At 39.2% G+C, this 17,566-nt stretch overlaps 1 long non-coding RNA gene across 3 annotated transcripts in view; it reads right to left on the minus strand.

Annotated features, from left to right (window-relative positions):
* Positions 1 to 17,566, minus strand: part of LOC141569609 (uncharacterized) — a 135,591-nt gene that overhangs the window by 62,341 nt on the left and 55,684 nt on the right. For all 3 annotated transcript variants that reach the window (XR_016019907.1, XR_016019908.1, XR_016019906.1), the window contains exon 2: positions 8,209 to 8,393. This is a non-coding gene — a long non-coding RNA (uncharacterized LOC141569609). The remainder of the gene's footprint in view (positions 1 to 8,208; positions 8,394 to 17,566) is intronic.

Here is a 17,566-nt window from a genome sequence, read left to right on the forward strand (position 1 = left end):
AAATGGATCAGAATATGGGAAGCAGTGTGGTGGCCTGAGTTCTAATCCTGCTTCTCCTTCTAACAGTTATCACTGGACAAGGAATTTGATGCTCTCTGGACAGCAGTCACTGCCATTTCCAGATGAAGGCATTAGATTAGGGAGGATTAAATGCCCCTCCCAGCTGTAATGTTGCAGGGACACAAGCTCTTCTTCGTTTTTATATTTCAGCTTTTCTCAACCAAGTATTTGAAAGTGCATTTTGAACTAAGCCATTTCAAACACTAGATGCCCTATACAGATTAAGTAAGCAACATGCAAAAATAGTTCATGTGAATATTTCTTTGAGACTGTTCATCATTATTGAAGTAGTAAAAAAATAGATAGAAATAATACGGTAGCTACTAAGAAACAAGGCACTTTAAGAGAAACATTTCCTAGCCTCATGATGGTTGCTTTTTTCTTTCAGTATTGTTTTTTCTGCTCAATTTATTACATAAATATATCTTTCTAGCTACATTTTATTCATATTTAATATAAGAAGTGATTCAGTATGCAAAGCCATAATTTGTGACACCATAGCAATTCACATATTCATAACTTGAACTCCAAATCTACTGTTACACATTAATAATGAATATCACAGCAGAAAGTATTCGAGTCCCGATTTTGAAACATTGAAAGATAAGGGCATGGTAATCTCTCTCTGTTAGAATCTATGTAACTCTGCAAGATATTAACAGCCCTTTTGGAAGCCATGTGTTTCACTGACTCAGAGAACAATACAGCTAACCACGATAAATTCAGAAATAGGTGAGAAACTCAGTATCTGTGTATATTGTAATTATCAGGAAAAGTTATGAAAGTAAAATGTTTTAACCCAGAATGTTTAACATAAATGGACACTGGATTAAAGGAAGCTTGGAGAGGTGCTGAATCCCCTAAAAAGACCCATCTCTTGGCCTGCTCTTTAATTTTAATAGTGATCTTTTATTTACTACTTACTAAGCCAGATGCTACGGTGGGTGACTTGTGTATTTTCTCTTACTTATCACAACAGTGCCATGAAGTAAGCGCTGTCCCATTTTTCAGAGGAGACTGTGCCTTTTCCAAGTTTACAGGGCTAGGAAGTGACAGAGATAGAACTCAAAGTTATATCTTTCTGATCCCAAATGGGAGCTTTTTCTTCTACATAATACACCCTTTTAAAAGACATAACTGTTTAAGATTATGCTCATATATAATACGTTAGCTGAAGTCTCCTTTCCATGTAAGGTCTCTTTCCCAATGCTGTGTTACTCCCTAGCCCTTTCCCCTGAAATTCCCCAAAAGCTGTAAAAGCAAGTACGATCATCTTTGTGCAGACAGAGGGACAGAGGGATGATGTGGAGAAAGGTTAAGTGACGTTATCAAACATGCATCAACAAGTGAAAATGGAGTCAGGAACCGAACCTAAACACTTGCCACAACGAAAGGATTTGTTATCAGCACACCTGGATGCTCTTTATAATCTCCTTCCAAATATATCATTTAGAAGGAAGCAGATGTTATCTGTATGGAACATCAAGCACTAAATTACAAATTATTAAGTGTAATTAAGTGTCCTCTAAAATAACAGAGTCAGACTCTCAGACTCTTAACTGTGAAAAACATGTCTGGACTCTCTACCAAAGCAGGACTCAGTCTACTCTGAATTTTCTTGCATCCACCCAGAGTCATAGATGAATCCACCATTTCTCCAATGTGTGCATACTCTCAGAGAGCCAAAGAAAGGAGAGGCAGCTGTACCCTTGAACCAGGAGAGAGTTGGGGAAAATAATTAAAAAGAAAGCTAGAAAAGTGTCACTGAAATATGTTCCATCCATATATTTCAGTAATCATTAGGAATGTCCACAAATGTACCAGTTTTCTCCTCCTTTCAGGCAAATGACAGTTTTACGCTTTCTTGTCTCCTTTTAAATTAGATACGGCCATGTGACTTGTTTTGGCATGTGAGATATGAGTAGAAATGGTGTGTGTGTGTGTGTGTGTGTGTGTGTGTGAGAGAGAGAGAGAGAGAGAGAGAGAGAGAGAGAGAGAGAGAGAGAGAGAGAGAGAGACTTCTGGGCAGAAATTTTAAGAACCAGAACATAATTTACAATATTCTCCTCCCCCTGCTACAGTGATGTGGGAAGTGCATGTTGAGATGAAGCCTCCATCACCCGGGGACATTGAGTAACCACAAGGAGTACTGTTTTGCATGTGGCCTGAGTGACAAATAAACTTTTGATGTGTTAAGCGACTGATACTTGTTGTTGGGTTTTTAAAGTCATGGAATAACCTAGTCAATTGCAATTCATTCCTTTGTTTATCAAAATGTTTAAATCATTTAGTGGAGAGGTTCACCTTAGAAAGGAGTAAGCATCTCTAATCTTCTAAGACAAAAGGAAAAGATGGCTGAGGACCTGGATAGGTTGGAAGGTGGAGAGAACAGAAGAATTGAGTCTACACCTGATGATTTCTATTTTCATAATGGTGCTGGAGAGTTGGTGGGGAAATGTCTTAAATTAATACCCAGTTGCTACTGGGGGCAAAGCATTGTGTGCATGCTTCAGGAGAGACCAAAATTACCTGGGCATGGGTCTCTGGCCCTCAAGTTGCTCACAGTCTAAAAGGAGTGATAGCATACAGACATAAAAAACTATGATACAAAGTAGAATATGATAAGAGCCATCAAAGTATGCCATGGAAGAGTGGTCAGAAGAAAAAGAAGCCACAGAAGGCTGCTTGGAGGAAGCAGCATTGAACTGGATCTGAAAAGTATCATTTGAAGAGAACAGAAATGGGGGAAAAGATATTCTAACATAGAGAAATAGGACAATTAAAATCAAAATATTTCTGCTGTGGGGTGTGTATGAGGAATAGCAGGTGGTTTAGTGCATCTGAAGGACAGGGCATGAAGGGGCGCAATAGGAAAGGAGCTTTGAGTCAGACCCTGCAAGTCTCTCAATGCCAGGATAGGGTGGGGTGATTTTTTTTTTATTTCATTCTGACATCAATGGTCATCCATGCCAGGCAACTGAGCAGAGAAGCTATGATCAGAACTGCAAGTTCAACATTGCCTGTAACATCTCCTCCTGTATAAGATATTTAGACAACTAGTACTTGAGTACTGGGTTAAATAATAGGATTAACAAAGCTAAAGATCCAATTGTCAAAACTACTGAGAAATAAGGCACAGATATTCAAAGTCAGTGTTTCCCAAACTTGTCTGCCCACAAGAATCACCCAGTCTGCTAGCAAAAAATCAAGTTGAGATTTTTGGACCATCCCCAGGCTTCTCTGCCTGATAATCTATATTTTGAGCAAGCACTGCAGGTGATTCTTATGTTCAGGTGAGTTTAGGAAAAACCAGTCTGATGGAACACAGAGAAGAGAACCGGCATGGTTGCATAAGCGTCCATTCTTTTTCTTCAAAAGCAAAACTTTTTTTTTTAAATGAGAGCCTATTTTTTTCATTTAATTAGGAATATTGGGGAACAGTGTGTTTTTCCAGGGCCCATCAACTCCAAGTCGTGTCCTTCAATCTAGTTGTGGAGGGCACCCTGTTATTCAGAGCTCGTGCTCTAACCAACTGAGCCATCCGGCCACCCCCAAAAGCAAAGCTTTTAATTGAGTACCTTACATGCCTGGCACTGTTCTAGGAACTGGAGATGCAAGAGTGAGCAAGACAAAGCCCTGCTCTCTCAAAGTTTACATCCTAGTAAGAGAAATTAAAAATAGGAATTACATAATCAGTTATTTACAATTATGTGGCATGCTACTGAGGATTTTAGTATGCAATGAGGGTGCATACTGGGGAGATCTGACTTCCTTAGGGGTGCCTGAAGGCTTATCTGAGGAAATAAAATTTCAGCTGGTAGCTGAATGATGAATAGGCATTAGCCAGGTGACAAGATGGAAAAGATAATTCCAGATGAAGGGAAGACCACTGGCATCTGCCTGAATGGAGAGAGTCCAGAAGAATCTTAGAGAATTCCATTGAGACTTGGCTACAGAAAAGGAATAAAACAGTCAACATGAGCTATAGCCCACACTGGTGACACATTGATATACGTCCAGTCTAAGTATGTGCCAACCAGACGGGACTCAGACTTTGGCATGAGTCCCAGATTAGACATCCGAACTTGCCCAGCCTATGACCTTTCCCATGAAACCGATATGCTTCAATACCAAGGGAACAATATTCTATTATCTTGCTCACATTTCTCAGATGAACATTGTAGGGCAGTGGAGCATAGTGGGAAAATGTGTGGATTTTAGAGCCTGCAGATAAATGAAACCCAATCCTATCACTCATTAACTGTATGGCCTTAGGCAAGCCATTGTGTTGAGCTTTAGTTTCTCTAACTGTACAATGGGATTCATGAACATCTCTGCCTCCCAGGATGGCTTGAGGATTCAGAGACAAGATGTGTAGAGGATAAGAGCTTCGATCTGCATAGACCTGTGTTGGAATCCCAGTTCTACCACTTATATCTTGGGTGACACTGGGACATGTTGATTTGCCTTTCTGAGCCAGGAGCCCTTGGGAAAGTCACTTCTCATGTGGAAATTCACTTTCCTCAGATGGGATATGAGGGAGTTATGCTTCTCAAACTATTTACAGTGAGAGACATTTTTATTCCGATATATCATAGACTGATACTTCTTTAAAATTTTAAATGACACTCTGGGATGTCATCGCAATGCTGAACTACTTTCAAATTGCTTTCAAAGCCCATAAATGCTTGCTTTCATGCTCTGCCCTTAGCACAATGTGGACAGATAACAGTCTAAGACCCAGCCCCAGACCACGGACCACATATTGAGTAGCATTGGCCTGGAAGATCTTTGAGGGCTCTCTCAGCTCAGATAGACTGATGCTGAATGGAACTAACAACCCTTCAGCAGATTAGTCTGTTCTGCTACACAGATCAAGAGGCCCAACCGTGTTTCTCCACGGATGGTAAAGTGTGGTGATTAGGTTGGTGATGGTTGTGACGTTCACCTTCAAGCACTCTCCACTTGATGGGCTTCTTCAGGACAAGGACTTGGTTTCATTCACTCTGCATTCCACGGCCTGCCACCATGGACACCCCATAACATTTCAGTGGATAAAATTCAATGAAGAGTCTTCCCAAGTACAGTGGGATCCAGGCTATTCTTGTCCTACAGAATGCCTACAGGTATTGGCTCCATGTAGCAAAAACAATTTGTTGGGGCAGGGAGGGGAAAAGGAGTCAGTGAAGGAGGTGGGTGTAATGGCTGTGCCTACACAGTACACTTGCCTGAAAGCTCTGAGAGGGCACATGCCAGTGATTGATAGGGCCTGGCCAACTCTGCATGTGGACATGCGGGGGTAACCAGGAGCATCTTAGGCCAGCAACTGCAGCGCGTGTGCAACAAAAGCAGCCAGCCCAGATCAGCATTCACATTTATGAAGATGTTTGTGCATACGAGGTCAGACAATGAAGTTTGTGAACTCATCCTAGAAAAAGTGCTACCTACCTCATTGCTGAATATCACTATGGTCACCTTCCAAGTACTCCCCTTGGGAAGCTATGCACTGATGCCAGCGCCTAGTCCACCCTTCAAAGCAACTTTGGAACTCTTTTTCTGGAATGCCCGTCAGAGCTGTTGTCATATTACCCCTGATGTCCTGAATGCCATCCAAATGTCTTCCTTTCAATATTTCCTTTCTCTTCAGGTAAAGAAAGAAGTCATTGGGGGCCAGATCAGGTGAGTAGGGAGGGTGTTCCAATACAGTTATTTGTTTACTGGCTAAAGACTCCCTCACAGACAGTGCCATGTGACCTGGTACATTGTCGTGATGCAAGAACCATGAATTACTGGTGAAAAGTTCAAGTCGTTTCACTTTTTCATGCAGCTTTTTCAGCACTTCCAAATAGTAAACTTGGTGAACTGTGTGTCCAGTTGGTACAAATTCATAATGAATAATCCCTCTTATATCAAAAAAGGTTAGCAACATTGTTGCAACAAGTTCACAAACATAATTGTCAGGGCTCGTATATGTGCCCATGCGTGTACTGACATGTGCACAAGTATTTATATTAACTTTAAAAGTATCCTAAGCTGGGAGTTGAGACTAAAGTTTTCACATCTTGCCTTTTCATTGACAAGTTGTTTGTCTTTCAGCATTAGGTTGTAAGGTACATGAAAACAGGAGTCCACTGTATTCCCAGTACCTATGTATATGTATATGTATACGTATATGTATACGTATATGTATATGTATATGTACATACACACACACACTCTTGTTACAGGTTTGATTTAAAGTCTATTTTGCCTGATATAAGTATACCGTTTCCCCAAAAATAAGAGCTAGCCGGACCATCAGCTTGAATGTGTCTTTTGGAACAAAAATTAATATAAGACCCAGTCTTATTTTACTGTAATTTAAGACTGGGTCTTATCTAACATAAGACCGGGTCTTATATTAATTTTTGCTCCAAAAGATGCATTCGAGCTGATGGTCCGGCTAGGTCTTATTTTCAGGGAAACACAGTAGTAGCACCTTGATAAATGTTTGTTGAAAGAACAAATCCATGGAAAGCATTCGCACAGTACCTGCACACAGCACACACTCAGTTAATGGTAGCTGTTATTGTGGTTATCATAACGCCCTGGGAGTAGTATGAGCTAAACAAATATACTTGAAACTGAGATTCGAAATTAGATGGTTGTCTATGCAGAGTGATTTTATTTGTTCTTATTAGGAGGTCTCCTCTGCTGTTTTTTTCTTTGTAAATCAACTTTATTGAGGTACAAATTACATAAAATAAAATACATTCATTTTAGGTGACCAGTTCAATATATTTTGCAAAATATATACACCCATGTCATCACCACCACAATCAAGACACGGAATAGTATTTCCATGATGCCACAAAGTTCCCTCCTGCTCCTTTGGACACATTTTCCCTACCCCTGCCCCAGGCAACCATTGATTTACTTTCTGTCACTATAGGTTAGCTTTGCTTGTGTGTTTGTGTTTTTTTTTTAAGTTTATTGGGGTGACAATTGTTAGTAAATTACATAGATTTCAGGTGTACAATTCTGTAATATATCATCTATAAATCCCATTGTGTGTTCACCACCCAGAGCCAGTTCTCCTTCCATCACCATAAACTTTGCTTGTTTTTAAATTCCATATAAATTTTACATATATCCTTTTGTATCTGCCTTTTTTCACCCAATATAATAGTTCTGAGATTCACCTATGTTGTTGCATGTATCGGTACTTCATTCCTTTTTGTTCCAGAATATGGATATACCGCAATTTCTTTATGCATTCCTCTGTTGATGGACATTTTAGGTGTTTCCAGGTTTGGGCTACTACAATAAAGCTGCTACAAACATTTGTGTACAAATCTTAATATAGGCATATACCTTCATTTCTCTAGGGTAAAAATCTACAAGTGGAATGACTGGACCAAATGCTAAGTATATGTTTAACTTTATGAGAAACTGCCAAATATTTCTCCAAAATCATTGTAGAAAATCAAATTACACAGAATTTCTGTTTGTGGCCATAATGGAATAAATAGTACCATACTTGCCTTCATACAGTAGACAACAAGTAAGTGGGACAAAATAAATGAAACAACTGTTTTCAGATATTGGACACAAGGTAGCACTGAACTAAATTCTCTGAAAGAGGGGAAACAAAGGAGTTTAGCCCTATGACCACTCTGATGTAGCACATATTAGCCCTTAATAAATACTTCTGGAATGTTAGTCATCATAATTAGCATAATGGCTTGCACACAGTAGATGCTCAAAAAGTGATACCTGAATCTAAATCAAAATTAAGCAGTTTCTTATATGGACTTACTTTATTATTTTGGTGCCTTTAAAAAACTTTGCATTTTAAACAATGCCAAACCTACATAAAAGTAGCAAGAAAAGTTTACAAAGAATTCCCGTATACAGTAGTCCTCCCCTTTCCTCAAGGGATACATTCCAAGACCCCTAGTTTGTGCCTGAAACAGCAATAGTACTGAACCTTATATATACTAAGTTTTTTCCATACATACATATCTATGATAAAGTTTAATTTCTAAAGTAGGTACAGTAAGAGATTAACAACAACCCATAACAACAGAGAACAATTATAAAAATACACTATAATAAAAGTGATGTGAGTATGGTCTCTCTCAAAATATGTTAGTTTACTGTACTCACCCTTCTTGTGATGATAAGAGATGATACAATGTCTTTGTGATGAGATGAAGGGAAGTAAATGACGTGGGCATTGTGATGTAACGTTACATTACTATTGACCTTTTGATGATATATAACAAGCACTTTCCAGCTTCTCTTTGGCATGTCCCAATTGCCGGCACCACCATTTTCCCGCTTTGGGACCACTGTGAAGTAAAGGAAGGGTCACTTGAGCACAAGCCCTGCAGTACCTTGACAGTCAATCTGATAACCTAGACAGCTACTAAGTGACTAATGGGGGGGGGGCGCATAGACAGAGTAGAGATGCTGGACAAAGGGATGGTTCATGTCATGGGCCTGACATGACTGGACCGTGTGAGATTTCAACATGTGACTCAGAATGGCACGCAATTTAAAACTTATGAATTGTTTATTTGTAGAATTTTCCATTTAATATTTTCAGACTGCAGTTGCTGCGGGTAATTGAAACTGTGGAAAGAGAAGCCACGGAAAAGGGTGGACTATTGTATCCTTTTCCCAGAGACCCCACTTAAGTTTTACCATTTGTCCCAATAATGTCTTTTCCAGCAAAAGGATCTAATCCGGGACCACAAGTTGCACCCTATTCATACATCCCTCCAGTCTCTTTCCATCTGGAATCACTCCTTGGTCTTTCCTTGATTTTTATGACTTTGACTCTTAAAGATTACAAATGTCAAGTTGTAGAATGCCCTTCATTATGAGTTTGCCCCAGTGTTCCTCATGATTTGATACAAGCTCTGCATTTTAACTGACATATTACAAAAGTGATACTATGTTCTCATTCTGTTCTCATACATGATGTTGATTTAGCAGCCTAAGGTGGTGTTAAATTTGGTCACTTGATTAATATGGTATCGACCCTGTTTTTCTTCTGTGCAGTAACATTTTTTCCTTCTTCACGAGGAATAAGTATTTCGGGGGCAGGGAGATTTTGGAACTATGTAAAATTCTATCCCTCACCCCTTTTTTACCAACTAGCTTTAGCATCTGTTGTTGCTTCTTACCTGAATTACTTATTTCTATGGTGGTTGCCAAATGGTGATATTTGATCATTCCTTTGACATTTATTAGTTAAACTTCTATTGTAAAACAGAGCTTCCTATTTCCCTCCATTTATGTAGTCATTTATTTATATCTGGATATATCCATGAATTACGATTTTTAGTGGGTTATAATCTATTACTATTATTACTAAAACTGTATTAAAATTGTAATACTCAATATATACCGATAACAAAAGATGAATACATGTCACATTTGATTTCTGCAATTACAAGAGGTGCTCAAAGTGGTTACCATCAGCGTCCAGACATTTCTGAGTATGGTGAACTACTGCTTGAGCAACGTTGACCAACGTGTCCACTTGTATATATTTTTCTGGCATCCCTGGTATTCAATAAAACTGTCCTGGATTTGGCTAGTGTGAACCTCTTTAAACTGGCTTTTGTATCCTTTTGACATAGCCTCATCATTCTTACAGAACTCCTTATTTGGGAGCAATAAAATGTTCCAGGTTCCTTTGGTTCTTTTCTTATCCCAATCTTAGATGAGATGCAGTCATTACTCAAAGGCACTCTGGCTCCTTTTATTGGACAATGAGTGGTACCTAGAAATCAATATCTGGACATCATGTGTGCTTATTGCTACCTGGATATCACTGCTTCCAGGACCTACTCAATGGACAGAGTTGGGGAATATGTGTGTGTATATGTATGCGTGTTGGGGTATGCATAGACACATATACATAATCACATATAAATATATGTAAACACATTTGCATCTATATTTATTTCTACATTGTATATATTGAATACTGAGTTCACATCAATACCTCTAATTTCCACCCAACATCTTAGGGCTCAGTCTACTTTACTCCTTTACATATTTGTACTCCCTTCTTAAATAGTAACAAACAAACAAACAAAACTGGCTTCCATTGTCTTCAAAATATTTACTTATTTTCTCAAAATATTTACTTAATATATTTACTCATTTGCTTTATCTCCCCAGACATATGAAATCTCTCCACCCTGCCAGGCCTCTGCACAGCTTGTACGTCCTCCTTGAATGGGCCTCAGCTACCACTAGAGTGCTTTCTTGTTACATTCAAGGCTACCTAATTGCTTTTTGACAAAGAAGGAAGAAAAGAAGGGGGAAAGAAGGAAGGAAGAAAGAAAGGGGATCTCATAAATGTAATTTTAAGGTTACTTGAAAGAATCATAGAGCACAGTTATAGAAAAGTCACATGTTACTCAATGTAATGTTAGAAAGTCAGTCTAAGGTGAAAATCAAGTACAGTCAGACTCACATTTTAAAATCTCTTAAGATGGTATCGTCTTGAAGACCTATATACCACCTCTTAATAAGTCCAACACAATCATTTATTCCCCCCAGTGTTGGAACATAGCTATGTTTCTTTGGTTGAGTACTGGAATAAGTAGTTTGGCTTAAGTAGAAGAGTCACATTGTCTAAAAATCAAATGCCACATGGCCTCATCTTCTATCCGTGTGCGGCGAATGGGAACAGAGACCAACTGAGAGTCCAGACTTCCAGTTCGAACTCACTTCTGGACATAAACTCATTTGGAAGAAATTGTGGGCAACATTACTCAAACTATCTAACTGTTTTTCTTATCAATTCCAAGTCTCTTGACTCCTAGCTGGTTTTTTTAAAACTAATTCTTTATTTACCAAACATTTGCTGAGCTACTATGATGCACCCAGCAATATTCTAGGTGTGGGGCATAGAAATGTAAACAAAACAAACAAAAGTCCCTATCTACATGGAGCTCTCATTCCAGTAGGGAAGACAGACAATAAACGAAAAATCTGTAGTGTGGAAGATGGTGATAAGGGCTATGACATTACGGAATGACTGGTTGGCTACTTTAAACGAGCTGTCTGCAGATGGTGTCTCTGAACAGCTGTCACATATGCTGAAACATGAATGACAAGATGGTATCAATCACTCGAAAGCCATGAGGAACAGTGCTGCAAGGAGAGGGAGCAGTGAGTGTAAAGGCTCTGGGGCTGAAGGAGCTTGGTGTGTTCTAGGAAAGGAAAGGAGACGAGTAGGGCAAAAGAGAACGTGGTATGAGGGGATGGGGATGGGGTGGGAAGAGCTAAACACAAGAGCACTGGGCAGCTGAAAAAGGAACAAAAACAAGATACGATGCTGACTGTGCCAGCTTCCATCATTTTTCCTAGGGCCTGAGGCATCTGCTGAAGCAGTGGTTCTGAAACTTCAGCATGTATCAGAATCACCTGGAGGGCTTGTCAAAACACAGATTGCCATGTTCCAATCCCAGACTTACTGATTCAGTAGGTCTGGGCTGGAGTCTGAGAATGTGCATTCTTAACAAGTTCCCAAATGATGTTGATGATGCTTCTCATGCAGGGTCTCAGCTCCAGCTCCTCCACAGGAATGCAGGACATGGCAAGGCCAAAAAGGAAGACCCACGGAGCCATAGGTAGGGGAGTCGTACCACTATATTCTCACTGGCAGCTGGGTTGGAGATACAAAAGCAAACATCCACCAGTACCCCAACAAGAAGTCTTCCTGAACCCCAGTCTCACTGGTGGCCGAGCGAGACTCAGGAAGTAAGAGCCACACGATCTGCATCCGCTTCTCTGCCTGCCAACCAACTAACCAACCAACCAACCAAAGCAGCCACAGCAGTTATATTAGTGGCTAATGGCTAACTGATTACAGCTGACGTCCATCTACTACCCGAGCCAGCACATTTCCACACGATGCCGAGAGCCTGGAAACTGCTCTCTGGGACTCTGTCCCCACAATGCTGGTCAGCCACACTTTGAGAACCACTGTGCCAAGGTCTTACTTCACAAAATGAGATATATGGGCTCCTGCAGAGTTGTCAAAGACACAGGAAAAACTTGATTAAGATGTATTGTATAAATGATATTGAGCACTATTTTTGACAAACTTTGTGAGTACACTTTGATCAAAGACACGGGTGCTTTCTTCATATGGATTTTTCTTAGCCAGACCACTATAAAAATATTAAAAAATAACATTAAATCATAGCAAATGTGTTTCAATGGAGAACTAAGATAATAGTCCAGGTACATTTTTTTCTGATTATCTAAGATACGTAGTAAACAATCTGCAGGACGTATTTCTTGGAAAAATCAATATCCCTTGAGAACCCGAGGGAAAACCTTATTTCAGGTTAAAATTGATAAGGATGTATAATGAATAAGAATGCAAGATTTGCATAAAATTTTATGATAAAGCAGGAGACTTTTAAAACATTTCATGCTTAAACTGAATTGCTCTAGGCTCAGCCCCTATCCCTCTCTTCTGCCATTAGGAATATTTGAAAGAGCAAGTTGAAAAAGCGCTGTTCTAAGGCAAACCTTCTTAGGCATCAGACAACGATGAATGCATTTTTATGGTTCAGCGGAAGTACCAATTTTAGTTGATGGTATGTATGACTTTGAATTGGGGTGAGTGGCTGTGAACAGTAACTGAGGAAGTTCATTTTTCCAGTCCTGTGAAATAGAGGGTTGAGTAGTAGAAGAGGCAGGTCGAGGGACTTACGAGATTATTCCCATGGTACAAAAGAGATAAGGCGTGTGGGAGTGAGGGATAACAAGTAACTGCTATTACAAAGGAAGTGCTAAGAAAAAGAAGAGCGATTGGGAAGGGAACGGAGATCTAGCTAAGGCAGGGATACTTTCACGGTGTCCCTCAAACTCTGTTTCCTCACAAATGCACTTTGCTGTTTGAACTTCTAATAAATATGTCCTATAGCCCTACAAAAAGGGGTATATCTCTGCTCCATGTAGTCACTGAACGTAAAATTCAGAAGCAAGGTAGGTATTAACTGAGTTACTCTGTGATAGTTTTCCATCTCATTTAGGGTAACAGGCAAGGTCCTCCGAATGGCCTATAAGTCCCTTCATGAATTGCCCCATCCCCTTGATCTTTCTGACTACCCGTCTTCACATTGTCATTCAAAAATACCAAACTCACTTCTGCCTCAGTCACTTCTCTATTGAATTACCTTTGCCTGGAACCTTCCCAAAGATATTCACGTGGCTCTGTCTTGCCTTTTTCTCAGTGGAGCATTCCTTGACCATCCTATTTAAAATTGTAACCCCTCAGTCCTGCTATCCCTCTTTCCTCCTTTACTTTTCTCCAGGTTATTTAACACCTTCTAATGTACTGTATAGTATACTCATTTTGTTTGTCTCTCCATCTGAAAGGTAAACTCCAGAAGAGGTTTTTTTGTTTTGTTCACTGATGTAGCCCCAGAACCTCGGACAGTGCCTGGCACACAAATAGTGGCCTGAGGTATGAGGAATTCCAAAAATTCAGACTACTGAAGTCATTATTAAGATATTTGTAAAGGGAAAATACAGTCCTGCTTCCTCAGATTATAGATAAACAATAGGCTTTTCAGACTGCTTCCAACATCTCATCAACACTGTTTACAAAATTGACTGGTCTAAAAGATAAGGATTCTGGCCTTGTTGATATGGGGAATGGGAAGTAGATATGATGGAGAGATAGTAATTATTAACCAACAACAATTACTCACTATACTAGACAGAATGAACCAGGTTGTGCTACAGGAACAGACAACCTCCAAAAACTATAGATTCAATCAACAAAGGTTGATTTCTCCTTCAAGCTATATGTCCAATACATTTTGGCAGGGGTGAAGGGCTAGACCTCTGTTCCATGTAGTCACTCAGGAACTCAGGCTGACAGAGGCTCTGCTATCTTATAATTCCTCCATACTAACATGAGATTTCGGGGTTTGCCACAGAATAGGAAGAGAACACGGAGAATCACATGGAGACTCTAAAATGATTCCACAAAGAAGTGAAATGGATCACTTCTGCTTAGTTTTCATTGGCCAAAGTGATATGGCCATGGCTAAATTCAAGGAGGCATGGAAAAGACTAGAAGTAGAATCTTAGGGAGACTAGTATAACCACAAAATGCATCATCTCATCTCTTTACCAGGTCCTAAGTTAGTCATTAGATATGGAAATAAGACTCCATCTCTAATCTTAAGGAGTTCATAGTCTAAGGAAGAAGACAGATAGACAGTTTAAAGTAATAAGTGTGATACTAAAGATAACTTCTGTTCCTGAGCTTCAGACTAGCATATACGAGGTCAGGCAGTTAAGTTCATGAACTCATCCTAGAAAAAGTGCTACATACCTCATTGCTGAATATCACTACGGTCACCTTGGAAGTACTCCCCTTTGGAAGCTGTCACCGACGCCAGTGCCTAGCCCACCCTTCAGAGCAATTTTGGAACTCTTTTTCTGGAATGGCCATCAGAGTTGTCATCATATTACCCTTGATGTCCTGAATGTCATCAAAATATCTTCATTACAATGTCTCCTTTATCTTTGGGTAAAGAAAGAAGTCATTAGGGGCCAGATCAGGTGAGTAGGGAAGGTGTTCCAATACAGTGACTTGTTTACTGGCTAAAAACTCCCCCACAGACAGTGCCGTGTGAGCTGGTGCATTGTCGTGATGCAAGAGCCATGAATTGTTGGCGAAAAGTTCAGGTCGTCTAACTTTTTCATGCAGCCTTTTCAGCACTTCCAAACAGTAAACTTGGTGAACTGTTTATCCAGTTGGTACAAATTCATAATGAATAATCCCTCAGATATCAAAAAAGGTTAGCAACATCGTTGTAGCAAGTTTGCAAACTTAATTGTCAGACCTTGTATAAGTTTCTGCATTGAGAAGCCATAGACAATAAGGGGTAAGTACACAGACTGCAATCAGACTGTTGGTAAAAATTCTGGCTCTACTATGTGTGTGACCCTGGGCAAGTTAATCTCTATGTACCTCATCTGTAAAATGGAGTTGGAATGATATTACCTGGCTGAGAACTTGTGTGAATTAAATAAGATAGCCTATGTAAAGTAGAGAGCCTGGTACACAGTGAGTGTTCAATAAATCTTAGCTCTTCTGCAGCAGCTCCACTTTGTTATAAGTACCTTAAGTTCAATAGTGCTAATAATATATAATAACATACAATAGACAAGAGCATATCCAATATATCATATATAAAATTATATACAATATAGTTATATATAATAATATATAATATTTTTCAAACTGTTGCTTCCCCAGTTTTCTCTATTTTAATCAGTAATGTCATATATTTTTGTCCCCTTGCAAAGCCTCTCATATGACTTTAGAAGATAAAGTCCAAATTCAAAGTCCTCAAAATTTTGCCCCTGCCTAGCATTATATCTCATCTTCTGACCCTCTCCCCACATCATACCTATGTTTCGGTCATAATGAGCTAACGGAATTTCTTTGCAAATGGTATGTGTAATGATTACCTATTGGTGTTAGTCCAAACACTTTTCCCTGGGAACTCTTCTTATTATCCAGGGGCTTGTGGACCACCAATTATGTTTCTGTTCATGACCCTGACACCTAGTTACAGCATACTGAATTAGGGCTACACATTGACCTTAGTAGGGCCAGTCGGATTTTCTTTTCTCAGGAGGCACTCTCTAAATGAGACTGTAAATTCAAATAGCCATATTTTACTATGGATATATTGAATTAGTGATAGCTGCTTGAGAGTCAGAAGGAGAAAGAGAGGGAGGGAGGGAGACTGAAGTCAACTCTTCAAAAACAGTAGAGATGAGAAACAATAAATAAGAATCCTTCAAGTATTTCAATTCTAAGAACAATTCTCTCTTCTTGGAATCCTTAATATATCTTTTGATATCTTGTAAAAATGATTTTTGTTGGCTTAAGTGAAATCAAGAATTAGTTTTATACTCCCAGAAAAGTCTTCTGTAATTCTCCCAGGCAGACTAATGCACTTTTTTTTTACTATTACGTTCTGTAGATATTTCCATTAGAGCAGCAACTCACTGTAATATTTTGGCCTTTAGGTTCATATGTCTATCTTCCTTTCTGCACTGTAAGATCCTTGAGAGTGAAGGTCTTGTCCTTTCATCTCTGCTTCACATATTGCTTGGCATAGAGAAGGCACCCTAAAGATATGTATAACTATTACCAGAGAGGTTAGCAAAAGCTTTCACAATGGAGGCTATTTGGGCTTGGTTCTAATAGGTGAGGAGTTTGCCATGAAGGAAGGGGAAGAGCTCTTTTCAATTTAAGGAAAGAAACTGGTTACTTTTACCCTTTATTATAATAGTATCACTTAGTCCCTTCCTATAGGACTTCTGTAGGTTGCACACTGAAGAAGAGGGAAAGACACCTGTCCTGATATAGCATTCCTATTTTGCATTGTTTCCCCAGTTACTTGTGCCACAGTTGGAGATAATACAGGGGGAATACGGGACTTGAATTAGATATGCTCAGACGTTTCAAAGGACTTACAGAAAGAGATACAGTGGACATTCTGAGAATACCCTCACAAGCTATGTATACCATCCAGGTACCTTTAACACTTTTTGTCCACTCCCGAGAAACAGCAAATGTTCTCTAAATATCCTATGAACTATAATCTGGCCCCACAGAGGATCTCTTCTGACTCTTCTTAACATTCTTCTTTGTGAACATATTTGATCTGTCCTGTGGCCTCGCTCATCTGGAAGGTAATTCACATAAACTAACCCAGAAACTCGAAGCTCCATTGTCAATCAGCAGATCTATCTAACTGTTGCATCTCCGAATAAACATCTGGGTTTAACCAATTTTACTAAACACACCTTTACATTTCAGATTATATCATTTGAACTTTTCAGTGGGTTTTGTGAACATAAGGAAGAAAGATTCAGATATTTGAATAGAAAAGGTCACAGTTTGATAGAAAAATATTAAAGATACCTTGGCACTGATACATATTTTTGTGTTATTATGTTCATAAAAATGTCATGCTTGTGAGAATCAAACAGTCACCTGGTTTACAAAATCTCAGGCCAGGTGGCTTGATGTCAGAAAAGAAAAAAAATATATTGTTAAAGGATCTATGCATGCAAATGTTTTGTATTTTTCAATCAAGAGACGGAATAACTAAGGTCAAGGCATTATGTGGATAATGTCACAGGCTATCCTTTATGACATTGTTCAGTTCTGCTGAGTCTCTTTCCATGTACTTATTTTTGTGAAATATCAAATCTCCTGTTGAGTTTTGTTGAACTGGACCATCAGAATTTGATATTGTTGAAATGGAAAATTAGATAAAACAGATACACTTCTCTTAATAGCGGATGGGGAGTAGATAGATATTCATTTTTACGATTATCTTGTCCATAGATGTTCCTATGCTGCCCAAATATCCAGTCCATTTGTTTTAAACTAGGTCTATGTGGGAAACAGCAGCAACAAAGGTCTAGTTATTCTGATCACTGT

The sequence above is a fragment of the Rhinolophus sinicus genome, chromosome 18 (genome assembly GCF_057876585.1).
Source record: "Rhinolophus sinicus isolate RSI-liver-muscle chromosome 18, RSI-T2T, whole genome shotgun sequence".
Lineage (NCBI taxonomy): Eukaryota > Metazoa > Chordata > Mammalia > Chiroptera > Rhinolophidae > Rhinolophus > Rhinolophus sinicus.